The sequence below is a fragment of the Somniosus microcephalus genome, chromosome 1 (genome assembly GCF_052327205.1).
Source record: "Somniosus microcephalus isolate GS21.2 chromosome 1, FLI_Smic_1.0, whole genome shotgun sequence".
NCBI classification, from domain to species: Eukaryota; Metazoa; Chordata; class Chondrichthyes; order Squaliformes; family Somniosidae; genus Somniosus; species Somniosus microcephalus.
The window spans coordinates 161122362-161150237 of record NC_140987.1 but is presented as its reverse complement, the minus strand read 5'-3'; positions in this window follow the sequence as shown (position 1 = coordinate 161150237).

Below are 27876 nucleotides of genomic sequence, written 5' to 3'. Positions count from 1 at the left end.
TGAGAGATAGAGTGCTCAATGAGCTTCATGAGGGTCATCTGGGAGGGGTAAAAATGAAGAGCCTAGCCAGGGCGTTTGTGTGGTGGCCGGGAATCGATAAAGAAATCGAGGATATGACCAAGAGATGCACAGGATGCCCGAAAGTCCAAAACGCTCCACCACAGGCCTCGCTACACCCATGGGAGTGGCCCTCATCTCCATGACAACGGGTACACATTGATTTTGCTGGTCCATTTATGGACTCAATGTTTTTAATTGCCGTGGATGCACATTCGAAATGGCCAGAGGTCATCAAAATGTCCTACAGCACCACTGAGAAAACTATTGCAGTCCTACAGACCATCTTCGCCAGGAATGGCTTGCCAGAACAGATTTGCTCCGACAATGGACCACAGTTTGTGTCCGAGGATTTCTGGAGGTTTTTGAGGAATAATGGGGTAAAACATTACACATCTGCCCCATATCATCCAGCCACAAATGGATTGGCTGAGAGGTTTGTTCAGACCTTTAAAAAAGCAATAAAGGCGATGTATAACGACAACATACCACAACAACACAAGGTGGATAATTTCTTGTTTGCTTACCGGAATGCAACACATGCAGTCACCAACCAAGCTCCAGCCATAATGTTCTTTAACCGAAGGTTAAGATGTCGCCTGGATTTGCTCAAACCAAACATAAGACGAGATGTTGAGGATAAGCAATTCCAGCACAGCAATGAGAAGCCAACCAGGAGCTTCAAGATAGGGCAACCAGTCTTGGCCCGCGACTACCGAACAGAAAAATGGCAGCCAGGAACGATATGCACACAGCAGGGACCACTAATGTACACAGTGGACGTTGGAGAGAGCATCGTGAGACGCCATGCTGACCAGATTCTAGAGTCACAGGAACAAGTCAAACCCATACCACGAGCATGCGCACCTGGTGATGAACCCGAAGTACAGATTGCGTCTACCTCAGAATCAGTGGTATTGGAAGCTGACGAAACAACCAATGACAATGAGCCAGAATCGTCTCCGCCGCAAGAACAGGATACTCGAGATAGGCGCTATCCAGACAGGATCAGGAAGCCTCCTCAAAGACTGAATTTATAAATGATTACTTCAGTTGATGTATATAGTACAGAGAAAATTGTAATTGTAATTAGTTATTATTTAATTGTTAAATGAATGTTATGTACTGTTTATCTAAAAGGGGAGGAATTGTTGTGTATGTACCTTTAAGAGAGAACTGCTTTTATACTGTAGTACCGACAGTGACCACACCTGTATATAAAGCCATAGCAGGCTTCTGTACTTTCAGTTCCAGCATACCCTCTGTTCAGTAAACACCTGTTATTACCGTTCTCCTGCAGGCCATGTGTTATTGATACGCGGACACTACATCCACCATCCTGTAAAGCAGAGGCTTGTCTCTGTACATGAGGAGCACTATAGGAATGGAAGTAGTTTTGGCATCAACATGCCACATTGGAACCAAAGATACAGGCCGTGAAATTGGGCCCATTTGCACTGGCTGTTAAGGCTGGTTTAGAAGAAAAAATGGCGGCCACCTCGTTTCCACTCACTTCCAGTGTGGAACGCGTTGGCTGCCATTTTGGGCAGGTCAGCAGCACTGCCGTTGCCTGCACTCGCTCTAGATATGGAGATGAGTCAGATCGTGACGTCAATCGGCGTGCAATGCTGAATTGACACATGACCTGGTATTTTGGACGTTGCCACTCCTTTTAATGCCCTCTCCAAAGCAGGCACGGCAGAACGTGCGTGCAACAATATGACGGACTCCCTACCAGTGCTTCTTAAAGGGACACAGACAACTTTCAGGTAAGTTTAGATTTTTGCTTTTGTACTGGTTTCTATACATTTTATTGGATTAGTGGCTTGGTGTAATACATTTAAAAAGTTGTTAAAGTGTGCAGGGAGTGCTGCTGGACATATGCAAGGCTTTGGCTCGTAAAGGAAGGCCTCTGAGAACACCACTTGCTCCCAGTCCTGGGGGTTCTAGTTGCAGTCCTCCTTGGGCTAGAGCATGACATGGAGATGGAGCAGAGGCAGCAAAGAGGACAAGCTGCTCACAGAGAGAGAGGAGGAGGAGGAGAAGGAAGAGGAGGAGGAAGCAGAGGAGGAAAAAGCAGAAGAGGAGGAAGTGGAAGGAAGGAGGCAACCCAGACAGCCCCTTTCTAGGCAGGATATCCGGGATCAAGTCATCTGCCTGTGGTACCAGTGAACACAACCCCAATTCCCCTTTCAACATTTGTCCCACACCCTACTTTCCCTCTGTTACTGACCATTATAGCGTCCTCTTGGCCACAATGCTGAAATAAAAGCCACCAGAAAGCAAACATTCCAATCCAAATTAGTCATATATGCATCCAATATTACATCAAAAAATCAACTAATCATCCTTGTGCATTCCCTTAGTGACTGTTTTGCGTGTGCATTTACCTATCCTCGTGCTCTTACACAGTGCTATCCAAGTGGCTGCAGCATAGCTGGTGGAAGGCTATTGATTTTCAATGGGGTCTCTGCAGATGGCCTTGCAGGACGACCTCGAGGAGCTGGTGGCTGGGAGTGTGAAATCGAGTGACGGTGTTTTTTCTTCTACTTCACCCTTTTGTTGTCCCACTGGCTGGGCAGGCTGGATTGCTTGGGTGCCTGAAATGAGGAAGGCACAAGGGTAGGGAATGGGGGTAAAGCAAGAGGTGCATGCTTACACCAGGTGCAGCTTGTAAATCAGAAGATATTGTGGGATGAGGGGGCAGTGGGATGTGAGAAGGAGGATAATGTATGAGGATACCAACATCTTGTATTCTTTCAGTCCCACCACTGGCCAAGGGCTCACCCTTACTCCTGCCAAGAAGAGCCAGCACCGTCTCCTCTAAGGGGGTGAGATGAAGCTAGGAATGTAAGGTGTGCCTTGTGTTTGGTCAGGATTGTTGGTAGGTGAGTGAAGGGGGTGTGATGCATTGAGCAGTGTGTGAGGCTAGTGGTGCAGTTGGTAGGAGACGGCTTTTGATGATGCATTCACTGACCTTGACCACTCGTCTGAGTTCATGAAACCTCTTTGGACACTGGAGCCAAGTCCTGGGGGGGGGGGGCGACACTGTTAGCAGTGACAATCTCGGCGATCTGGTCCCACAATACTTCTTTCTAGAGGTCCTCCTGGCCCCCTGTGGGTAGGAGACCTCTCTTCCAGTGTTGATCCTTTGCACAAAGCTGGAATGCTGCATGTGAGACCCTAGGTACCCTTTCCCTGGCCTGTTGAGCCATTTGGTTTAGTGCTGAAAGCAGTTTTAAAATTTTTCTTCAGCAGAAGGCAGCTCACCTTTAGGAGGTGCAGACTGACTTAAGAGGAGCCAGCTCGCTTTAAGTAAAGTTAGCTTTCTCAAACCTTCGGAACTTCGGCCCCCTGCTGATTACACAGCCTGTCACCAGTGCATTCAGTGTAGGCTGTGCACTGCAATCATTATAATTAGCAGGCAGCACCAAGTTGACATGCTGCCTGTGCTCCTTGAACGGGTGCGGGCATGCATCGCATCACGTTGCCCGCGCCAATTTTTTGCGCTATCCAATTTCTAGGCCACAATGTAGAAACAGCACAAACATTAGCTCAGTTAGTTAAATGCTCAATGTGGTACGAACGTGCTAGTGGTCAGGTGCAGGAACCATAGCTGATTTTCCCTGACTTTAGCCAAAGGACTCTGAGGCCAATTATACGACCACAACTGCTGCTCTGGCTATCCAAGAACAAAGGAGCAATTAATCCTGGGACTTTCCTGGACTTTATAGATCAGTTATGCCCTCATCAGTCCGATGACCAAATATGCTATCGATGGGCTACAATAGGCTGATTTTAAATGTTATTACTATAACCGCCATCTTATTGTGACAACAAGAGATTTGTACTTGAAATTTCCTAAGTATTTGAACATTATAACGTTATACTATTAATGTAAAAATTGCAATAGTACAACTCCAATTTTCATTTGTCATCATTATTTCACCAGAACAGAGCCTGTATCATAAATTGAGTTATCAATAACTATAACTAACTAGTTAAGAGCTCAATTAATGCTGTACCACATAGGTAATTATACTTTGGAATCACGGACACTTCTATGTTGGCTTTATAGTTATTCCATCAGTCATCCTAAATGCTCCTTTCAAGTGATTATAATTCTACATAGGCCTCTGAGGCTGTCATAGTCTGTGCACAAGATATCCCACACTCAACCTGACAGCCAGCACAGAACCATGAATTCAACTTGTGTCACTATACTGCATTTTAGCAGGCATTATGGCTTAAAATAAAAAGGAATTTGAAAAAGAGATTAAAAATTGTTAGGTGCTTGCATTAAATTTCTTAGACATGAAGCTGCTATAATGTGATTGCCTTGAAATTACAAAACAAAAATTAAAATCCTGCTGAGTTTTAATGGAAAAAATAATTCATTCTGCATGTTGCTACTGAAACATAAATCTGACCAACGAACCCTTAATGGAGAAATACCATTTCCCCATATATGTAGCATAAATCTGCCAAATAAATGCAACGTGTCAGTCTCCTACCTTTTCTTGATAGATGAGAAGCATTTTATTTATAATTGAAGTTTTGTTACTCATGTTTTTCACAATAAGCACATTCATTAAAATGCTTGTTTCAGCAAGTCGTAACTCACATGTTCATTAGGCACAATGACTACATCAATAAGAGGTTAATGCTTGGCATGGCAGTTTGGGACCAAGAGCAGATCCACATTCTGCCTGAGGACATACACTGTCATTAACAGGGTAGTGACTTTCTAAGAACACCTTTTGTCCTGTTCTGTTAATGTTTTTCATACAAGATGGTTCTGATTTTTAAAATGTAAATATAAAAAAAATTGTTAAATTAGTTGAAAGATCATTTGCTTCTGATTGGCAGGGTAATCACGCATGTTTTCTAGCTTTTTAAAAAAACGCATACAAAATTTATTTTTCAAATATTTAATTCCAGGCCTATGTTTTAAATAAAGAAAGTCATCATCATCGGTCGTGTATCATCGGAGCATTTCTTGCTCTTTCATTGACTCGCTATAATAGCAGCTGCATCGCGGCATGTAGGTTGTGGATGTCGTTAGTTAATTCAAGAATTAGCTCCTGTGTCCTTTGGTGACATTTTCTCCATCAAGGGCCCACTACCCTCCTCTAGGTGTTCACTGGCCCGAAGCCATTGGCACTTTCTGGAGGTGACCAGGTCACTTAACTACTTCTCAGCTCTCGGTGTTGACCAATCACGGGTAGTACCGTCATTACAGTAGCAGGTTTTAAAATCTGACCTGACCTAAAAAGCTAGGAAAGGGTTATTCCATGTACTTTATCCTCAGTATAGCTTGATCTACATAATTTTAAGTGTATAATGAAAAACTGTATAAATTATGAAGTGTGACAAATGAAAGACCATTTGTTTCTGATTGGCAGGGTCCGATGCTCCGATGATACACGACCGATGACAATGACACTTCTTTATTTAAAACATAGACCTGGAATTAAATATTTGAAAAACAAACTCTTTATGCGTTTTAAAAAAAAGCTATAAAACTTGCGTGATTATCCTGCCAATCAGAAGCAAATGATAAGTGAGGCCATTTGATCTACCCTTCCGTATTTTTTAAAGTATGCCATGCTATGGTCATAGTTGTTAAGTGTTTTTAAAATGGATATATGCTATTTGCCTGTTCTATTAAGTGTGAGTCTGTTAAGTGTATATCTGTTAAGTATATAGTTGTGAAATATACACAGGGCGGGGGGGTGGCAGGGTTGCCTGAACATTGGCCATTTATGTTGTTTTTCCACACTTTGCTGCTGAAATTACAACAGATGAATGGGAGAACTCCTGCAAAAATTTGCCCCTGTGAAAATTCATCCGATGATGGTTAAGTATGTATATGTTGAATGTCAAACTGCTCAGAGCATATCTTTGTATGCATTAAAGTTAAGTGTATCAATATTAATTGCTAGAATAACTTTGCCTATGGAATCAATATAACACTTGGAAAAACTTCCTAAGCTATACTCATGCTAAAACTCTATAGTGTCAGCTGTGGCTCAGTGGGTAGCACACTCGCCTCTGAGTCAGAAGGTTGTGGGTTCATAGTCCCACTCCAGGGACTTTGCGCACATAAATCTAGGCTGACACTCCAGTGTAGTGCTGAGGGAGTGCTGCACATAAGAACATAAGAAGTAGGAGCAGGAGTAGGCCATACGGCTCCTCGGGCCTGCTCCGCCATTCAATAGGATCATGGCTGATCCGAATCGAGACTCACGTCCACTTCGCTGCCCTCTCCCCGTAACCCATAATTCCCTTATCTGCTAGGAAACTGTCTATCCCCATTTTAAATGTATTTAATGTTGCAGCTTCCACAGCTCTCTGGGGTAGCAAATTCCATAGATTTACTACCCTCTGAGTGAAGAAGTTTCTCCTCATCTCAGTTTTGAAAGGGCAGCCCCTTATTCTAAGATTATGCCCCCTAGTTCTAGTCTCACCCATCAGTGGAAACATCCTCACCGCATCCACCCGATCAAGCCCCCTCACAATCTTATATGTTTCAATAAGATCGCCTCTCATTCTTCTGAACTCCAATGAGTAGAGTCCCAATCTACTCAACCTCTCCTCATATGTCCATCCCCTCATCCCCGGGATTAACCGAGTCAACCTTCTTTGTACTGACTCGAGAGCAAGTATGTCCTTTCTTAAGTATGGACACCAAAACTGTATGCAGTATTCCAGGTGCGGCCTCACCAATACCCTGTATAACTGAAGCAAGATTTCCCTGTTTTTATACTCCATCCCCCTTGCAATAAAAGCCAAGATTCCATTGGCCTTCCTGATCACCTACTGCACCTGCATACTAACTTTTTGTGTTTCATGCACCAGGACCCCCAGATCCCTTTGTACTGTAGCACTTTGCAGTTTCTCTCCATTTAGATAATAACTTGCTCTTTGATTTTTTCTGCCAAAGTGCATAACCTCAAACTTTCCAACATTATATTGCATCTGCCAAATCTTTGCCCACTCACTTAGCCTGTCTATGTCCTTTTGCAGGTTTTTTATGTCCTCCTCACTCACTGCTTTCCCTCCCATCTTTGTATCGTCAGCAAACGTGGATATGTTGCACTCGGTCCCTTCCTCCAAATCGTTAATATAGATTGTAAAAAGTTGGGGTCCCAGCACTGATCCCTGCGGAACACCACTGGTTACTGATTGCCAGCCTGAAAATGAACCATTGATCCCAACTCTTTGTTTTCTGTTAGATAGCCAATCTTCCACCCATGCCAGTATATTACCCCCAATCCCGTGATTTTTTATCTTGATCAGTAATCTTTTGTGTGGAACCTTGTCAAATGCCTTTTGGAAGTCCAAATACACCACATCCACTGGTTCCCCTTTATCCACCCTATATGTTACGTCCTCAAAGAATTCGAACAAATTTGTCAAACATGACTTCCCCTTCATAAAACCATGCTGACTCTGTCCTATTAAATTATGTTTATCCAAATGCTCTGTTACTGTTTCCTTAATAATGGACTTCAACATTTTGCCAACCACAGATGTTAGGCTAACTGGTCTATAGTTTCTGGCCTTTTGTCTACTACCCTTCTTAAATAAGGGTGTTACATTAGCAGTTTTCCAATCTGCCGGGACCTTTCCTGATTCCAGGGTGTAGTGTATGTACCTTTAAGGGGAGAACTACTTTTTACAGCTCCTGTATACTGTAGTACTGGCAGTGACCACACCTGTATATAAACCCTGAGTAGGGATCTGTACATTTAGTTTTAGAGTAACCCTCATCCAGTAAACACCTGTTGATTGTTCCCTGCAGTCTCGTGTCTAGTTATTGAAGGACATATAACATCAAGATACACGGATCTAACATTGGCGACGAGGCAGATTCGAACCTACCTGCAACTCTGCATCACCTCCCAGGAATTCGCTCCTGGAGAACAGTGGAAGAAGGTCGAGGCCAGAAGCACGGGCATCGACCACGAGCAACCGCCCAGTCATCCAGCGGAGATTTGAGCATCGCAGGGGAGGCTATTGAGAGCTGGGCTTGGTTCTCCAGTCACAGTGGTCCAGCAAAACGGGCTGGCTACAGGTACGGCGCAGACACTTCCCGAACAGCGGCGGCTAGAGTCGACCGACGGCACAGAAAAGGCCGAGCAGCGTCAACGGGAGAAGAGGGAGGGTAGAGCGCACAGGGCGCAGCCAGTGTTCAGGACCGAGCGGCGTCGACGGGAGAAGAGAAAGGGTAGAGCACACAGGGCGCAGCCGGTGTTCAGGACTGAATGGCGTCGACGGGAGAAGAGAGAGGGTAGAGCGCACAGGGCGCAGCCAGTGTTCAGGACCGAGCAGCGTCAACGGGAGAAGAGAGAGGGTAGAGCACACAGGGCGCAGCCGGTGTTCAGGACCGAATGGCGTCGACGGGAGAAGAGAGAGGGTAGAGCGCACAGGGCGCAGCCGGTGTTCAGGACTGAACGGCGTCGCCGGGAGAAGAGAGAGGGTAGAGCGCACAGGGTGCAGCCGGTGTTCAGGACTGAACGGCGTCGCCGGGAGAAGAGAGAGAGGCGCGAAGGAAAACGCGCAGAGTGCAGCTGGTGTTCAAGGGATGAGCAGCGTCAGCGGGGAAGAAAGGGAAACACGCAGAGCGCAGCCGGTGTTCAAGGGCCGAGCAGCCGCAACGGAGAAGAAGGGAGAGCGTGGGTAACGCCATTTTGAGCCACAGCGGAGAAGAAGGGAGAGCGCGGGAAAACGCCATTTTGAGCCGTGAGAAGAAGGGAGAGCGCGGGAAAACGCCATTTTGAGCCAGTCTAACCACACCCAGGGATGCCGAAGAGTGGCAGTATCACAGCGTTCGACAATGAGGTCGAAGATTGGACGACATATGTCGAACGCATAGAAGTGTACTGCAAGGCGAATGAAGTGCCAGATGAGAGGAAAGCGCTGGTATTGTTGAATTCAATGGGTGCAAAAACGTATGGCTTACTGCAAAACCTAGTAACCCCAGAGAAGCCAGTGGAAAAGGATTTTGGAAACTTTGGCCTAGAAATTGGGTATAGCCCCGCTTGAGGCGTTAGAACTGGCGCTGCGCAAAGTTTATAGCCAGACAAAACTTATCGCTGCCTGGCGCGATATTGGGTTGCATCGCCCCCAAAGGGGGTTGAGGCGTGAATTCAGACGTTGCACGGGGCTCCTAAGGCGCAAAAGTTCAGGCGCTACCCAATATCGGCGCGGACGGGCGCAGCGCAGGTGATCTCAATTACCGAAAACCACGAGACTTCCAGGCGCCGGCCGGCTCTTAAAGGGGTGGGTCAGTCAGCCTGAGCTGCCACACTCAACGCCCTGTAGGCCTCAGAATCGGCGCTCGCCCTTCTCTGGCGCAAAAAACTGGGTCAGGGTGGAGAAGGTGAGACAGAGAGCAGAGCGCTTCAGCACTGAGGCTCTGGACCAGTTGGTGTCTGCAGTGGAGAGCCGTCGAGATGTTCTGTATCCTGACAATGGCAGGAGGCCGAATCAAAAGGATTACCGGCGATCTTGGAGGGAGGTTTCTCTGAGGGTCAACTCCAGCAGCATGGCGACCAGGACCCCTGTTCAGTGCAGGAAGAAATTCAACGACCTCACTCGGGTCGTTCGGGTGAGTGTTGTTTATGCAAACTTCTGATTCCCTCCATCTGCACCTGACTTCGAGCACCCTGTTGCCATGATGCCCCAATGGCCATCTGTCAGCAAGCACCCATGGCCCTTTCTGGGCTCACACATGGACATTTCACTCAAGGCCTCATGTAAGGGCTCTTGCACCATGGGGGGCATGAGATGATCTCTCAAGGTCTCATGTAAGGGCTCTTGCACCATGGGGGGCATGCGATGATCTCTCAAGGCCTCATGTAAGGGCTCTTGCACCATGGGGGGCATGAGATGATCTCTCAAGGCATCATGTGGAACGGTCGGCACCGGCCTTGTCCGAAGCAATGGAAAGAACTGTCCAGGGCTTCTCCGAAGCACTGGCACCTGCCACACAGGTCCTCACTGCTGCCACGCAGTCACTTGCCGGCCTCGTCCACACCCAGATTGAGGCAACGCGAACTCTCACTGCAGCCACCCTATCTGCATCAGCTAGGATCACCCCGGGCCCTTCCAGTCCCATACAAGGTCAGGAATCAGTGGAGCATGCGATTGTGGTGGATGAGCCGAGCCGGTCCCCTCAGAGAGCCAGTGTGTCGTCCGACCATGGTGCAGGAGTCCGCTCTCGGCAGGTGACCATTCCACATGCCAGCGCTGGCACGTCTGCAGTGCAGCTGCCACCACCTGCAGGGCACACTGCTTCCAGCCATACTCAGATCAAGCATCCTGCGTCCGCACCCTCCAAGCCCAGAGGTCGGCCAGGCCGTCCCTCAGGGGCTTCTGCGCTTCCACACAGTCAGCAGGCGTCCCCCAGCCTTGACCCCGCCACTGGGGTTCAATTACGTAGGAGCAGCAGGGAGGGTAGGGGCCGACCGCAAAAGAGAAGTCGTTCTCCATCAAGGGGCCAGCAGTAGAGGGAGGTGCTGAGACGTTTCTTTGGCCAAATTCAAGGACACCCTCACCTGTTGTAATTGTTGGAAATGGTTTGTTGAGTTTTGCGGCTTTGCCGAAGAGTTAACTGTTATTTTGTTAATTATGGTTTCTGTTGATATGACGTTGTTTTGCTGTAATGAAAGACTTTTGTAACAATAAAGAAAAGTTTTAATGTGCTATGGTACACGTGACTAATTACAGTGATGCTGGCCTTCAGAGGCTTTCAAACATCCAAAGTGCGCAGGAGTAAAGGCACCCATCATTCCACCAGAGGGGCCTCGAAACGAGTCCTGATGAGCCTCTGACGGATGGCCCTTCCATTTTCAGGAGCCCTTCCATCTTCCTCCTCCTCCTCGTCCGCATGCTCCTCCTCCTCCTCCTCCTCCGCCTGCTCTTCCTCCTCCTCCTCCTCCTCCTCCTCCTCGTCCGCCTGCTCTGCTGGTCGTTGAGGGACAGCTGGAATTGGCTGGGTGCGTCGAATCGGCAAGTTGTGGAGCATGCAGCAGACGACGACGATGTGACCCACTTGCTCCGGCGTGTACTGCAGGACTCCCCACGAATGGTCCAGACATCGGAAACGCTGTTTGAGCACACCAATAGTGTGCTCTACAATGTTCCTGGTCACCTGATGGCTGCTGTTGAACAGCTCTTCTGCTGGGGTGGCGGCCACACGGAGTGGTGTCATCAGCCATGGTCAGAGAGGATAGCCCTTGTCCCCAATAAGCCAGCCTCGTGGTCGAGCCGGCCCCTCAAAAAGGTCACAAACTGAGGTCTGCCGCAGGATAAAGGCATCTTGGCTGCTCCCTGGGAATTGGGCATTGACTGCCATGATGATTTGGCGGTGGTCACAGACCAGCTGCACGTTGAGGGAGTGGAACCCCTTGCGGTTGCAGAAGTCCTCAGGATTCTGGAATGGCGCCCTCAAAGCCACGTGTGTACAGTCAATCGCCCCCTGCACCATGGGGAAGTCTGCAATAGCAGCGAAGCCCTGCGCACGCTCCGCCTGCTTCTCCAGGGTCAGAGGGAAGGTGATGAATTGACGCCTTCACCTATAAAGGGCAGCTGTAACTTGCCGGATGCAACAGTGGACTGCAAACTGAGAGATATTCACAATGTCCCCAGTGAATGACTGAAAGGATCCGCTGGCATAAAAATTGAGGGCAACAGTCAGTTTAACGGCCACCGACAGAGAGGTCCTGCACCGTAGACGCTGCTGCAGATCCTCAGCAAGCAGGTGGCACAGCTCAGTACCAACGTCCCTCCCGAATTGGAGCCTTCGCACACACTGCTCCTCCGACATGTCAAGGTAAGACACCTGCTGCCTAAAGACCCTCGCAGCATACCCTCGGATTGGCCGACCTCCATTGCCCCTCCTCCTTCTGGCCAATCCCAGCCCTCGTTCCCGCCATCTCTCTGCCCCTTCATAGTGTTCGGCCATGAGGCTGTCGCCCTCCAAAGCAGCTCCCATTCCGATGCCAGTTGGTCAAAATGCTAGGTCTAGTGCTCCAACTGCTCCGGACAGGTTTGAAGGTCTCAAGTACTCTAATGCTAAATTCCAAAAACTCTGCTCCACAGTAGCTCACCAACTCTCTCCACCAACGATCGCAATGAACAGGCCAAGTGGCTGCAGCTTTTATACTAGAGCTGTCTGTAATGATATCAGCAAATAGTGATGATATTTGTCTGTGTTTGATTACTTATGCCTTACAGCATACTTGTCTGTGTTTGAATGCTTGTGCCTGAGCAGCAGAGGTCAGGTGGCACAGACAAGCAGGCTGAGAGTTTCAGTTTCATTTTTAGCTGCAGCTGAAAGCATGGTCTCCTGAAGAGCTGTATTGATTTCCTTGTGGGTTCAATGATGAGACATTTATATAAAAGAGAATAACTTTTATATCTAAGGTTTGTTCAAGAATTCATACAGCTTTTCAGGAATGGACTAGTGGAAAAATCGGTCCAGACAGTGAAAAGACTGATGTACAAGGCAAAAGACAGTGGAACTGACTTCTACCAGAGCATGCTTGTATACCGCACAACGCCGCTCGAGTGTGGTATGTCACCAGCCCAACTCCTGATGGGACGTCGGCTAAGGTCAAACCTACCCATCCCGGAGAACCTCCTGAAAACAAAAGAGGGGGAGAAAGTGAGGAAGTTCAAAGAACAACAGAAAGAAAAGCAAAAGTACTATTATGACAGAGGAACACAAAACCTACCTGAACTTCACACTGGTGACCAAGTAAGGTTCAAAGACAAAACAAACACATGGACGGAGAAGGGAACTGTCCTGAGTGAAGTTCAACCAAGATCATACACCATTCAGACAGATGAGGGTGCTGTTCTGAGAAGAAATCATCGAGATCTTCTCATGGAACCAGACACAGCAGGTCAAGAGACTGATACTGTTGAACAACCGGATCACACAGCTGAGAACCAATCATCTGAGGCAACAACTCAGATTCAAGGACAATCAATCAGAAAATCCTCAAGACACGTGAAGCCTCCTGAGAGACTCATTGAGCAAATTTAAGGACTATTGTTATTGAAGGAAGTAATGTTATCTTATTCTTTCTTCAAGTTCTAGTGTATTGATACATTTCATGTGAACACACAAAGCAAGGGTAAAAAACCTTGATCATGATAATGACAATGTAAGTTCATTAAATGTTACAGTTAAAATGCAGATTAATACAAAGAAAACATGTTGTTAGTTAAAAGTAAAATACTTTTGTTTTAAGAAAGGGAGATGTAATGATATCAGCAAATAGTGATGATATTTGTCTGTGTTTGATTACTTATGCCTTACAGCATACTTGTCTGTGTTTGAATGCTTGTGCCTGAGCAGCAGAGGTCAGGTGACACAGACAAGCAGGCTGAGAGTTTCAGTTTCATTTTTAGCTGCAGCTGAAAGCATGGTCTCCTGAAAAGCTGTATGAATTCTTGAACAAACCTTAGATATAAAAGTTATTCTCTTCTATATAAATGTCTCATCATTGAACCCACAAGGAAATCAATACACTGTCCCCTTTAAATAGCGCCCCCCGACTACAAGAAGGGCCTGCTAATGTTCCTTCGAACTGTCACTAATAGCGCTAGGCGTAAAGGTTCCGGGCGCCACCCAATATCCGGTCAGGGGTGCCTAAAAGGCATTGCACACTGAAATGACGTCATGATCTGCTTGCGCACGCGGGCGCGCGCAAACACTTAGCGCAGGTGTTAAATGTATAGTCAATATGGGAGTTGTCGCTATCTTCATTGCGCCCGCCCCAACATTGGGTAACGCCCCAATTCTCGGTCTCTTTAGGTGCTAACCGCTGGCGTTAAAAACCGAATTTCTAGGCCTTAGTGTCAATCCTACAGGACCACTTAAACCCCCACACCGCTGCTGATAGCAGAAAGATTTAAGTTTCACAAAAGGAACCAGCATAAAGATGAAAGTAATGCTGAGTATTTAACGGAACTGCATAAGCTATCGAAACACTGCCAGTTTGGAATGGGACGAGCAGATACTTTAAGGGACAAGTTTGTGTGTGGGCTTCAAAGTGAAGGAACCCAGAAACGGCTTCTATCAGAAAAGGATCTTACGCTGGACAAGGCTTTCAGCATGGCAGTATCACACGAAGCAGCCGCACAGGGCACTGCAGAGATACAACGGAGACTAGAAGAATATGGCACAAATGAAATGTCATACGGAACAGTGAAGTGCTATCGCTGCGGCAGAACAACACACGACCATAATGATTGCTGGTTCAAGGACAGTGTGGAAAAGTAGGACACATAGCAAGATTCTGCAGGTCGGGAAAGAAAACCAGCAGCAAGAAATCTCCACAGGAGAAGTACAAGAAGGTTCATAAGGTGACGGAGAGCAGTTCAGATGAACAGAAACGTGATACAGACTCCGGAAGCAAGGAGCTGGGTTGTCTGAAACTACATACGGTGATCAAAATGGAGGATCACCAAACTATCTGGGTCACGCTCAAGATAGCTGGAGTCCAAGTGAAAATGGAATTGGACACAGGATCAGCCCTAACAATCATAAACCGAAGGGACTACAAGCGGCTATTCTCACATATACCCTTGAGAGATACAGAGATTGTCATGAAGATGTACATGGGGCAAAAAGTCTACCCCAAAGGAAAAATAAGGGTGAACGTTATATATAACGGCAAGGAAACACCAAAAATTGACCTATATGTATTGCCAGATGGAGGACCACCACTACTAGGACGTGAATGGATCCGGATGATACAGCTAGATTGGCATTCCATACAAGCACTGACTGTAGATGCCAAAAAGGATGACGACGTCACACCTGGCCGACTGTCAAAAATGCTAACTGACGCACAAGAAGTGTTCCAGGAGGGACTCGGAACACTAAAAGGCATAACAGCGACGATCAAAATAGAGGAAAATGCAAGCCCAAAGTTTTTTAAGTCCAGACCGGTGCCTTATGCGATCCGCCCAGCCGTCGAAGCAGAGCTGGAAGGTTTGGAACGTTCAGGAGTACTGTCCAAAGTGGACTGGAGCGAGTGGGCTACACCCATCATTCCTGTAATGAAGAGGTCGTTGAGTAATACGCCTGGGGAACCAAGGAAGGTTCGCATCTGTGGGGATTTTAAGGTGACAGTGAACCCAGTCCTTCACACGGTACAATATCCGCTTCCACGGATTGAAGATATTTTCGCCTCGCTATCTGGAGGGAAACGCTTCACTAAGATTGATCTGGCCCAGGCGTACCTGCAAATGGAGGTAGAAGAAGCCTCGAAACAGTACCTCACGATCAACACTCATAAAGGTCTCTACCAATACAACCGGCTGGTGTTCGGGGTAGCATCAGTTCCGGCTATTTGGCAAAGGGCAATGGATCAAGTCCTGCAAGGGATTCCAGGGACCCAGTGTTATTTGGACGACATCCTGGTCACGGGCGAAAATGACAGTGATCACCTTGCCAACCTGGAGCAGGTGCTCACTAGATTGAAGGAATATGGGCTCCGAGCAAATCGCCACAAATGCGAGTTTTTCCAGAAGCAGATCTCATATTGTGGCCACGTTATTGATGAAGAGGGGTTACATAAGTCCCCTGAAAAGATTGAGGCAGTAGTCAAGGCTCCAGCACCGGAAAATGTGTCACAACTGAGGTCGTTCCTCGGGCTGGTGAACTACTACCATAAGTTCTTGCCGAATTTGTCTACAGTACTACACCCACTGAACACCCTACTGCAAACGGGGGTACCATGGAAGTGGAATGACGAATGTAAACGAGCTTTCCAGAAGTGCAAAGAATTGATCACATCAAAAGAGGTGTTAGCTCATTTCAACCCAGCACTACCAATTCGGTTGGCGTGTGATGCATCACCCTATGGCATTAGAGCGGTGCTGTCGCACAAGTTCCCGGACGGCTCGGAGAGGCCAGTAGCCTTTGCATCTCGGTCACTAACCTCAGCCGAGCGCAACTATGCCCAGATTGACAGGGAGGCCCTCAGCCTAGTGTGGGGAGTGAAAAAGTTCAACCACTATCTGCACGTGCAGAAGTTCACCTTGCTGACTGACCACCAACCACTTGTCTCCATCTTTAATCCAAAGAAGGGCGTTCCGGTGATGACTGCACAACGGCTACAAAGATGGTTCCTTTTTCTAGGGGCGAACCAATATGAAATAGAGTATAAGGGCACGAAACAGCATGGAAACGCTGATGGGCTATCACGCCTGCCACTGCCTACTGCGGAGGAAGCACCAGCAGTGGACCCTGTCGAAATATTTTATTCGACTATAATTGAACGCTTGCCAGTAACTAACGCTGATATAGAGAAGGGAACCCGAAATGACCCAACACTGTCTCGGGTATATGACTTGACGGTGAAGGGATGGCCAACACATGGCGACTCACTGTTGCCAGCATTCTCATCCAGAAGAGAACTGCTGTCAGTATGCCAGGGGACCTTGATGTGTGGATCCCGAGTGGTAATTCCGCCCCAGTTAAGGGAGAGAGTGCTCAATGAGCTTCACGAAGGCCATCTGGGAGGGATAAAAATGAAAAGCCTTGCCAGGGCTTATGTGTGGTGGCCGGGGATTGATCAGCAAATCGAGGACCTGACAAAGAGCTGCTCAGGATGCCAGGAGGTCCAAAATGCACCACCACATGCCCCTCTACACCCATGGGAGTGGCCCTCATCTCCATGGCAACGGGTGCATATTGATTTTGCTGGTCCATTCATGGACTCAATGTTTTTAATAGCCGTGGATGCGCACTCGAAATGGCCTGAGGTGATCAAAATGTCGTCCACCACCACAGAGAAAATTATTGCAGTCCTACGGACCATATTTGCCAGGAACGGCTTGCCAGAGCAGATTTGCTCTGATAACGGACCACAGTTTGTGTCCGAAGAGTTTCGAAGATTCATGAAAAGGAATGGGGTAAGGCATTGCACATCTGCCCCGTATCATCCAGCCACAAATGGATTGGCTGAGAGGTTCGTACAAACCTTTAAAAAAGCAGTAAGGGCCATGTGCGATGACGACATTCCACTGCAGCACAAGGTGGACAATTTCCTGTTAGCCTACAGAAATGCGACACATGCAGTCACCAACCAGACCCCGGCCATGATGTTCTTTAACCGAAGGTTGAGATCTTGTCTGGATTTGCTCAGACCAAATGTACGAAGGGATGTTGAGAATAAGCAATTCCAGCACATCAATGAGAAGCCGACAAGGAGCTTCAATGTAGGGCAACCAGTCTTAGCCCGCGACTACCGAACAGCAAAATGGCAACCAGGAACGATATGCACATGGCAGGGGCCACTAATGTACACAGTGGATGTTGGGGAGAACATTGTGAGACGCCATGTCGACCAGATCCTAGAGTCACAGGAACGAGTCAACCCCATGTCTCGCGTACCTGGTGATGAACCCGACATACAGGTAGCATCTACCCCAGAAACAGTAGCATCAGAAGCTGATGAACCAACTGACGACTGGGGGCCTCCGCACCAAGAGCAAGACACTCAGGAAAGGCGCTATCCAGAAAGGATCAGGAAGCCGCCCCAAAGACTGAATTTATAAATGGACTATTTTCAGTTAATGTGCATGTTAAAAGTGTTAATTGTTAAATGAATGTTATGGTACTGTTAATCTAAAAGGGGAAGAATTGTAGTGTATGCACCTTTAAGGGGAGAACTACTTTTTACAGCTCCTGTATACTGTAGTACCGGCAGTGACCACACCTGTATATATACCCCGAGTAGGGATCTGTACGTTTAGTTTTAGAGTAACCCTCATCCAGTAAACACCTGTTGATTGTTCCCTGCAGTCTCGTGTCTAGTTATTGAAGGACACATAACATCAAGATACACGGATCTAACACAGGGAGTTTTGGAAAATAATCACCAATGCATCCACAATCCCTACCGCCACTTCTCTCAAGACCCTAGGATGTAGGCCATCAGGTCCGGGGGATTTTTCCGCCTTAAGTCCCATTATCTTACCGAGTACCATCTCCTTAGTGATTTTAATCGTGTTTAGCTCCTCCCCCACCATTGCCCCCTGTTTGTCCAGTGTTGGGATATTTTTAGTTTCCTCTACTGTAAAGACTGATACAAAATATTTGTTCAGCGTCTTTGCCATCTCCATGTTCCCCACCACTAGTTTCCCGGTCCCATCCTCTAAGGGACCAATGTTCACTTTAGCCACCCTTTTTCTTTTTATATAGCTGTAGAAACTCTTGCTATCTGTTTTTATATTTTTTGCTGGTTTACTTTCATAATCTATCTCCCCTTTCTTAATTAATCTTTTAGTTATTGTTTGCTGGCTTTTAAATGCTTCCCAATCTTCTATCCTCCCACTAGATTTGGCTACTTTATATGCCCTTGTTTTCAGTCAGATACTGTCCTTTATTACTTTACTAAGCCACGGATGGCTGTCTTTTCTTTTACTCCCCTTTTTCCTCAGTGGAATATATTTATCTTGAAATATGTTAAATATCTCCTTGAATGTAGACCACTGCTCTTGTACCGTCTTACACTTTAATCTGTTTTCCCAGTCCACTTTAGTCAATTCTACTCTCATACCTTCATAGTCTCCCTTATTTAAGCTCAGTACGCTGGTTTGAGATCCAACTCTCTCACCCTCAAACTGAATTTGGAATTCAACCATATTATGGTCACTCATTCCAAGGGGATCCTTTACTAGGACATTTTTTATTAATCCTGTCTCATTACACAGGACCAGATCTAAGGTTGCCTGCCCCCTGGTTGGTTCAGTTACATACTGCTCAAGGAACCCATCCCTAATACACTCAATGAACTCTTCCTCAAGGCTGCCATGCCCAATTTGATTTGTCCAGTCAATATGAAAGTAAAAATCCCCCATGATTATAGCTGTTCCCTTATTACAAGCCCCAACTATTTCCTGATTTATACACCGACCAACAGAATTGCAACTGTTAGGAGGCCTATAGACTACACCCACTAATGACTTTTTCCCCTTATTATTCCTTATCTCCACCCAAACTGTGTCACTATCCTGATCCTTTGACCCAATATCATTTCTGACTATTGCAGTGATTCCATCCTTGATTAACATAACAACCCCACCTCCCTTTCCTTCCTGTCTGTCCTTCCTAATTGTCAAATACCCTTGTATGTTTAGTTCCCAGTCATGATCATCTTGCAGCCATGTTTCCGTAATGGCCACCAGATCATACCCATGTGTAGTTATTTGTACCGTCAACTCGTCTATTTTGTTACGAATGCTGCGTGCATTCAGATAAAGAACTTTCAAATATGTTTTCTGACAATTTATTCCTGCTTTTACCCCCTTTACTACTTTACCATTATACATTCTGTCCCTTCCTGACATGCTCTGGTTTTTAATTCCCCCACTGCTACCTTGCTGTATTGCCTTCTCCGCTGTCATTTTTATTTTTCGCTCTCTTAAAACCTCCCCCCGACTAATTAGTTTAAAGCCCTCTCTACAGCCCTAGTTATTCGATTTGCCAGGACTCTTGTCCCAGCACTGGCCAAGTGAAGTCCGTCCCAACGGAACAGCTCTCTCCTGTCCCAGTACTGATGCCAGTGTCCTAAGAAGCAAAACCCATTTCTCCCACACCAGTCTTTGAGCCATGCATTTAACTCTCTAATTTTATTTACCCTAGCCAAATTTCCACGTGGCTCAGGTAGTAATCCAGAGATTATTACCCTTGTGGTTCTGCTTTTTAATTTGGCCCCTAGCTGCTCAAACTCCCTCAGCAGGTCCTCTTTCCTTGTCCTATCTATGTCGTTGGTACCAACATGGATCACGACAACTGGATCCTCCCCCTCCCACTCCAAGTTTCTCTCCAGCCCAGAGGAGATGTCCTTAACCCTGGCACCGGGCAGGCAACACAGCCTTCGGGACTCTCGTTCTCGGCTGCAAAGAACCCTATCTATCCCCCCTAACGATACTATCCCCTACCACTACAACATTTCTTTTAACTCCCCCCACTTGAATGGCCCCTGCTGTGGCCAGGTTGCTCATCCTCCCCGCAGTCCCCGTTCCCATCCTCACAGGGAGTAAGAGCCTCAAACCTGTTGGACAAGAGCAAGGGCTGCGGCTCCTCCAACACTACCTCCTGGATCCCCGTACCTGCCTCACTTCTCGTCACACCATCCTGACCCTGGCCACGGACTACATCTGAATTAATTAATCTAATTGGTGTGACTACTTCCTGGAACACAGAGTCCAGGTAACTCTCCCCCTCCCTGATGTGTCTCAGTGTTTGAAGCTCGGACTCCAGCTCATCAATACGGAGCCGGAATTCCTCGAACAGCCAACACTTACTGCAAATGTGATCACCGTGATAATCAATGGTGTCCACCAGCTCCCACATATTGCAGCAGCAACACATCACCTGCTCTCCCATTCTATGTAATTAATTAAATTTATTAATGTTATTTTTAAATACCCACTGCCCCGATTCTAGATGGTGAATATCGCACCTTAGAAACTATGAACCAGAGTTTAAGCTTAAAAAGAGACAAATACTCACCAACCAATCACTTACCTGCTTTCTGGTGATGTCTCACTTCGATTTATTTTTACCTCTCTCCTTCCCTCTGTGTTCCGAGTTCGGAGACTGGTAGGCCTTACCTGGGTCTCGGGAGCCTTTTGTAGCCCCGCTCTGCCGCTGAAACACCCGCCGACGCTCTGAGGCCTTACCTGGGTCTCGGGAGCCTTTTGTAGCCCCGCTCTGCCGCGGAAACACCCGCCGATGCTCTGAGGCCTTACCTGGGTCTCGGGAGCCTTCTGTAGCCCCGCTCTGCCGCTGAAACACCCGCCGACGCTGTGAGGCCTTACCTGGGTCTCGGGAGCCTTTTGTAGCCCCGCTCTGCCGCTGAAACACCCGCCGGCGCTCTGAGGCCTTACCTGGGTCTCGGGAGCCTTTTGTAGCCCCGCTCTGCCGCTGAAACACCCGCCGACGCTCTGAGGCCTTACCTGGGTCTCGGGAGCCTTTTGTAGCCCCGCTCTGCCGCTGAAACACCCGCCGACGCTCTGAGGCCTTTCCTGGGCCTCGGGAGCCTTTTGTAGCTCCGCTCTGCCGCTGAAACACCCGCCGACGCTCTGAGGCCTTACCTGGGTCTCGGGAGCCTTTTGTAGCCCCGCTCTGCCGCTGAAACACCCGCCGACGCTCTGAGGCCTTACCTGGGTCTCGGGAGCCTTTTGTAGCCCCGCTCTGCCGCGGAAACACCCGCCGATGCTCTGAGGCCTTACCTGGGTCTCGGGAGCCTTCTGTAGCCCCGCTCTGCCGCTGAAACACCCGCCGACGCTCTGAGGCCTTACCTGGGTCTCGGGAGCCTTTTGTAGCCCCGCTCTGCCGCTGAAACACCCGCCGACGCTGTGAGGCCTTACCTGGGTCTCGGGAGCCTTTTGTAGCCCCGCTCTGCCGCTGAAACACCCGCCGGCGCTCTGAGGCCTTACCTGGGTCTCGGGAGCCTTTTGTAGCCCCGCTCTGCCGCTGAAACACCCGCCGACGCTCTGAGGCCTTTCCTGGGCCTCGGGAGCCTTTTGTAGCTCCGCTCTGCCGCTGAAACACCCGCCGACGCTCTGAGGCCTTACCTGGGTCTCGGGAGCCTTTTGTAGCCCCGCTCTGCCACCAAAACACCCACCGACGCTCTGAGGCCTTACCTGGGTCTCGGGAGCCTTTTGTAGCCCCACTCTGCCGCTGAAACACCCGCCGATGCTGTGAGGCCTTACCTGGGTCTCGGGAGCCTTTTGTAGCCCCGCTCTGCCGCTGAAACACCCGCCGATGCTCTGAGGCCTTACCTAGGTCTCGGGAGCCTTTTGTAGCCCCGCTCTGCCGCTGAAACACCCGCCGGCGCTCTGAGGCCTTACCTGGGTCTCGGGAGCCTTTTGTAGCCCCGCTCTGCCGCTGAAACACCCGCCGACGCTCTGAGGCCTTACCTGGGTCTCGGGAGCCTTTTGTAGCCCCGCTCTGCCGCTGAAACACCCGCCGACGCTCTGAGGCCTTTCCTGGGCCTCGGGAGCCTTTTGTAGCTCCGCTCTGCCGCTGAAACACCCGCCGACGCTCTGAGGCCTTACCTGGGTCTCGGGAGCCTTTTGTAGCCCCGCTCTGTCGCCGAAACACCCGCCGACGCTTTGAGGCCTTACCTGGGTTTCGGGAGCCTTTTGTAGCCCCGCTCTGCCGCTGAAACACCCGCCGACGCTGTGAGGCCTTACCTGGGTCTCGGGAGCCTTTTGTAGCCCCGCTCTGCCGCTGAAACACCCGCCGACGCTCTGAGCTGTTGGAGGTGCTGTCTTTCAGATGAGACGTTAAACCAAGGTTCCATCTGCTCTCTCAGGTGGATGTAAAAGATCCCATGGCAGTATTTCAGAGAGCAGGGGAGTTCTCCCCGGTGTCCTGGCCAATATTTATCCCTCAACCAACATAAGAAAAACAGATTATCTGGTCATTATTACATTGCTGTTTGTGGGAGCTTGCTGTGTTTCCCACATTACAACAGTGACTCCACTTCAAAAGTACTTCATTGGCTGTAAAGTGCTTTGAGAATCCGGTGGCTGTGAAAGGCACTTTATAAATGCAAGTCTTTCTTCTTCTATACTCATCCAAAATTCTTTTGCCTGTATCCTAACTCACACGAAGTCCTGTCCATCCATTACTGCTGTGTTTGCTGATCTACATTGGTTCCGGTCCGGCAAAGCCTCAATTTTATAATTCTCATCCTGGTGTTCAACAACATCAACTTGTATTTATACAGTGCCTTTAAAGTAGTAAAACCACACTATTCAAGAAAGGAGGGAGAGAGAAAACAGACATCTACAGGCCAGTTGGCTGGACATCAGTTATTGGGAAAATGCTGGAATCTTATTATTAAGGAAGTAGTAACAGGGCATTTAGAAAATCAGAATATGATTAGGCAGAGTCGGCATGGTTTTATGAAAGGGAAATCATGTTTGACAAATTTATTCGAGGTTTTTGAGGATGTAACTAGCAAGGTAAAGGGAAATCCAAGTAGTATACTTGGATTTCCAAAAGGCATTCGATAAGGTACCACATAAAAGGTTGTTACACAAGATAAGGGCACATGAGGTTGGTGGTAATTTATTAGCATGGATAGAGGATTGGTTAACAGACAGAAAACAGAGAGTAGGGATAAACGGGTCATTTTCAGATTGGCAGGCTGTAACTAGTGTGGTGTCACAGGGATCAGTGCTTGGGCTTCAGCTGTTCACAATCTTTATTAATGACTTACATGAAGGGACCGAGTGCAATGTATCCCAGTTTGCTGATGATACAAAGCTAAGTGGGAAAGTAATCTGTGAGGAGGACACAAACAGCCTGCAAAGGGATATAGACAGGTTAAGTGATTGAGCAATAAGGTGGCAGATGGAGTATAATGTGGGGAAATGTGAAGTTATTCACTTTGGTAGGAACAATAGAAAAGCAGATTATTTTTAAAATCGTGAGAAACGATTAAATGTTGATGTTCAGAGATTTAGGTGTCCTAGTACAAGAAACACAGAGAGTTAGCATGCAGATACAGCAAGCAATTAGGAAGGCCTTTATTGCAAGGGGGTTGGAAGTACAAGAGCAAGGAAGTCTTGCTACAATTGTACAGGGCCTTGGTGAGACCACACCTGGAGTACTGTGCACAGTTTTGGTCTCCTTATCTAAGGAAGGATATACTTGCTTTAGAGGCGGTGCAATGAAAGTTCACTGGATTGATTCCTGGGATGAGAGGGTTGTCCCATGAGGAGAGATTGTGTAGATTGGGCCTATACTCTTTGGAGTTTCGAAGAATGAGAGGTGATCTCATTGAAACATTGAGGGGGGATTGACAGGATAGAGATTGTTTCCCCTGACTGGAGAGTCTAGAACTACGGGCCATAGTCTCAGGATAAAGGGTCGGACTTTGAAGACTGAGATGAGAAGGAATTTCTTCACTCAAAGGGTTGTGAATCTTTGGGATTCTCTGCCCCAAAGAGCTGTGGATGCTCAGTCGTTGAGTATATTCAATGCTGAGATAGATAGATATTCAATGCTGAGATAGATAGATGTTCAAGGCTGAGATAGATAGATTTTTGGACTCTAGGGCAATCAAGGGATATGGGGATCGGGCAGGAAAGTGGAGTTGAGGTCAAAGGTCAGCCATGATCTTACTGAATGGCGGAGCAGGCTTGAGGGGTCGTCTGGCCTACTCCTGCTCCTAATTCTAATGTAGTTACCTTCTTAAAATAAAATTTGACACCAAGCCACTAAGGAGATATTAGGGCAGAAAAGAGGTAGGTTTTAAGGAATGTCTTAAAGGAGGAAAGAGAGGTAGAGGTGTGGAGAGATTTAGGGAGGGAATTCCAGAGTTTAGGTCCTTGGCATCTGATGGCATGGCCACCAAAGGTGGAGTGATTAAAATCGGGGATGCCAGATCAAGAGTCCAGAATTAGAGAAGCACAGATATTTTGGAGAGTTGTAGGAGGAGGTTACAGAGATAGGGAGGGGCGAGGACATGGAGGGATTTGAAAACAAGGATGAGAATTTTAAAATTGAGGCGTAGCTTAACTGGGAGCCAATGTAGGTCAACAAGCACAGGGGTGATGGGTGAATGGGACTTGGTGCGAGTTAGGACACGGACAGCAGACTTTTTGATGACCTCAGGTTTACAGAGGGTAGAACGTGGGAGGCCAGCCAGGAGTGCATTGAAATAGTCAAGTTGAGAGGTAACAAAGCATGGGTGAGGGTTTCAGCAGTAGATGAGCTGAGGCAGGGGCGGAGTCGGGTGATGTTCCGGAGGTGGAAATAGGCAGTCTTAGTGATGGCGCAGATACGTGGTTGGAAGCTCATCTCAGGGTCAAATATAACACCAAGGTTGTGAACGATCTGGTTCAGCCTCAGATAGATGTTAGGGAGAGGGATGGAGTCGGTGGCTAGGGAACGGAGTTTGTGGTGGGGACTGAAGACAATGGGCTCAATTTTAACTCAGCTGTCAGACGGGCTTTGAGGCATGTGGGGGGTTAAAATTGCAAAACCTGGGTGTCGGGACCCCCCCCGCCTGGTTCCCAACACCTAGCCATTTTAACCCAGGCGTGTCTGATGGTCCCGAATCAGTCCCGCCTGCAACAGACGGGACTGATCTTTAGGGCCCTTAAACAGCACTAATTGGCCTTTATAATCCCATTTTAACAGGCCCTTGCCTGTTTAACCCTTTTCCCACGTAAAACACGCCTGGTGGGGATCACGCCTGTGAAACCTGGCATGAGCACTATTGGCTTGCTGACTATCAGCTGCAGGTCAACCATTAAAGAGGAGATTTGATCAGTCATCATTTGCAGGTGGCAGGATTTTGTTGTCTCCGGCCTGGGGCAACTTTTACCAGGCTTAACCACACCTGTGGAAGGTTGGAGCCTCACACACTTCTCCAGTGTGAACTCCTGCGAAACCCCTTTGGCCACCCTCACTCAGCGCTTCCTCAACTGAGGCATCTACCAGAAGCATGGGAGGCCTTTTTTTCCTTTCCTTCTTGGCATTAGAGGACCTCCAGCACCAGGCGCGGCAGCAGCAGAATCAGGAACAACAGCAACACCAGCAACAGCAGCAGCAGCATGAGTGACAGGCTGCTGCTCACCCACCTGAGACAGCACAGGCCAGAAGGGGCCAGCGCATAGAAGCCCGTCGGCGCAGGAGATACCCCCTAAACAGGGTCTACAGACATAGGGTCAGCTACCTCAACATGACTGAGCAGCAGTGCCAAAGGCGGCTCCGACTTTCGCGACATGTAGTGACTGACATCTGCGCAATGATACAGCAAGACCTGCTGCCCAGAGGACCAGGTGGAAACTCCTTACCAGTGGCCATCAAAGTCACCACCGCACTCAACTTTTTTGCCTCAGGCTCATTCCAGGGATCAGCTGCAGACATCAGCGGCATCTCCCAGGTGGCCGCACACACTTGCATCACGCAGGTAACCGATGCCCTCTTTGCCCTCGCGCACAATCACATCCATTTCACCAGGGATCGCGCAAATGTGACGGCGCGAGCGGTTGGATTAGCTCATCTGGCAGACTTTCCAAGGGTGCAGGGCATCATTGGCTGCACACATGTGGCCCTTAAGGCATCCCATCGCAATCCAGGTATTTTTGTCAACTGCAAGTGCTTCCACTCCTTTAACGTTCAGCTGGTGTGTGACCACAAGAAGGAGATTTTGCATGTTTGTTCCATGTACCCTGGCAGTTGCCATGACTCCTTCATACTGCGCCAGTCTAGTGTGCCTCCACTATTCAGGCTGACAGACCAACTTCACGGATGGTTACTTGGAGACAAGGGCTATCCCCTGAGGACTTGGCTAATGATGTCGTTGAGGAGGCCAGCCAACGAAGCTGAGGAGCGCTACAACTCCAGCCACATTTCCACCAGATCCATAATCAAGCAAACCATCGGTTTGCTGAAGATGCGCTTCAGATGCCTGGATAGATCAGGTGGAGCCCTACAGTACTCAGCAGCCAGGGTCTCCAGAATTGTCGAGGTTTGCTGTGCACTTCACAACATGGCACAGCATCGTGGCTTGCAGATTCCTGAGGACCAAGTGGCCCCTCACATACCCTCCTCAGATGATGATGATGAGGAGGAGGAGGAGGAGGAGGAGAAGGAGGAGGGCAAAAACGTGCATGCTGCAGAGGCCCATCAACCAGCGGCAGCATTATGCAAGAACATTGCTGCCCAGGATGCAAGGAATGCACTCATCCTGGCCAGATTTGCTTAGCCTAGTAAATCAAACTCTTTTGCCTCGCAGCTTCTTACCTGAGCATCGACAATGGCCAAACCCTGCGAATTCCGAGCTATTTGACCAGCATCCTGACAACTGCAAGTAATCCTAAGCCCTCAATGTGAAAGCCCCATTCGCGAAATGACACACGCCAGAACTGCAGCAGTTGCCATCAGAATTTTTATGCAAAACAAACAACTGATGGCATTTTTACAAAATACACAACATTTCACCCAAGTGACTACCCTTGTGACTATTTGTGCTTTATTTTCCTCTTACGCGTGCCCCTACGTAGTGGTTCCCCTGTGGCTTCAGCAGATGTGGAGGCCCCTTGCTCACTTTCCTGCTGCCCCTGTCTCGACAACTTTGGCGGGCATCCTCTGGGGTGGCGAGCCTGTGAGGGCTCGTCAGCAGTCTGCTGCTCCTGCGGCTGTGCAGGAGTTGAGATGTCTATCTCAGTTGGGTGTGGACTCCGGCGGGGCTCTGACCGAGGACTCTACAGTGGCATGGAAGTGCGAGCACTTGGAGGGGAGCCCCCACTTCCTTGAGGTCTGCCACCAACCTCTCTCTCATGGATCAGGTCCCCCTCAGTGCCTGCAAGTGGCTTGAGAGCACCTTGCTGCACATCAGGGGGGCCATGGGGACCCGTATCTGCAATGGCAGTCCTACTCAGAAGGACCTCCATGAAGGTTTGGTTTCTCTGTTCAATAGATGCCCATCGCTCCTCAAGAGATGTCATTCTATTCTGAACACTCACCATGTTTTCCATACCCTGGCGACTAACCTCCTCCATGGCCGTAGCCCTCCTCTCCTCTACCGTAGCCCTCCTCTACTCTACCGTAGCCATCCTCTCCTCTACTGTAGCCAGCCTTACCACGGAGGCAGCAATCATTTCCGTGTTGATGCGTTCATGCGCCACTGACTCCACAAAGGCTCTGCTCATGTTCGCTATGGACTCCTCCATTCGCTCCACACTTGCAGCGACCCTGGAGACAAAACCTGCCAGAGACTCCTGCATCTGGGCATGGAGTTCCATCACCTC